The following is a 1,013-nucleotide window of genomic DNA, read 5'->3' as shown; positions in this document are numbered from 1 at the left end:
AAAGGCCCTGCAATTGCTAACATCAAGCATTCCTTTGTTAGCACCTGTATTCGTATGCATAGATTTTTAGGCTATTGAAATGATGTGGGGTTATAACTTGCATGCCAGGAGAGTGACTGGAAGGGTAGGGGTGAGGGACCATTCATTCTCACAGCAGTTCTTAAGTGGGTGCTTTCAGACGTGAAGGAGATAGTTGACTGTAACATTAAAGCTTCACAAGAATAGTCTCAATAGAATACGCAAAGCAGTTACAGAGGGGGTGGAGCCTCCAAGTTAGCCCACCCATCACCAGTTACCCTCCCCTGAAATGTAGGTTTTGTTGCACCCCTGCTGAGGTACGTGACTTGGTTCGGTCTGTGCTCATGATCGGATGTTTCTGCCCTCATTTTAAAGGGAATCACAGCCTAGGTTTTTTTTTTACCAACTTATGTTTACCATGCAATTGTCAAAGATGAAAACATGTTGGACTTCAGAAGAGGCTACGACCAGAAGGGGCAGCGTTCAAAACATCACGTGCCTTCACTGAGACATTTGTCATTATAGCAGAACAGCAATTAGTCACTCACAAAGATATGTAAATTATGAAAAGCAAAGTACGCCCGAAAAATGGAATTGAACCACTCTATCGCTAAACAGCTACAGGTTTGAAGCCTGCACACCAGACCACTGAGGCTCAAACGGGAATATGAGCACGTGTCAGCGACTCCTATATATGACACAACAAAGGGAGGTAGTTCTTTATTAGAGTGTTTGCACATTGCTCTGTGAATTAGTTCGGGTGAGGAAGGTACACTCCTCTTGCAAATCAGCTCTTGCTTTTCACAATTATATGAGAGAGGTCTGATAGGCTATTTAGTGAGGATGTAAGGTGGGCACTACAGTGATTCGATACACAGTATTTGAACATTTAATTGTCTCTCAGAACTGTATGTGATAGAAACAAGCTTATAGGAGCTGTCTGGTTAAGAAGATCTGCTAACAATTGGAGCCAAAAGACAAGTAAGTGAGCAAAA

At 42.6% G+C, this 1,013-nt stretch overlaps 1 non-coding gene across 1 annotated transcript; it reads right to left on the bottom strand.

Moving 5' to 3' along the window:
• Positions 1 to 596: 596 nt before the first annotated feature.
• Positions 597 to 683, bottom strand: TRNASTOP-UCA (transfer RNA opal suppressor (anticodon UCA)). The gene has a single exon. It is a non-coding gene; the product is annotated as a tRNA-Sec (tRNA).
• Positions 684 to 1,013: the final 330 nt, after the last annotated feature.

This window comes from Ambystoma mexicanum, chromosome 2p (genome assembly GCF_040938575.1).
Source record: "Ambystoma mexicanum isolate Mex_15411 chromosome 2p, UKY_AmexF1_1, whole genome shotgun sequence".
Lineage (NCBI taxonomy): Eukaryota > Metazoa > Chordata > Amphibia > Caudata > Ambystomatidae > Ambystoma > Ambystoma mexicanum.
The sequence above is the reverse complement of the archived record's forward strand: the minus strand, read 5'-3'. Positions and strand labels throughout refer to the sequence as shown.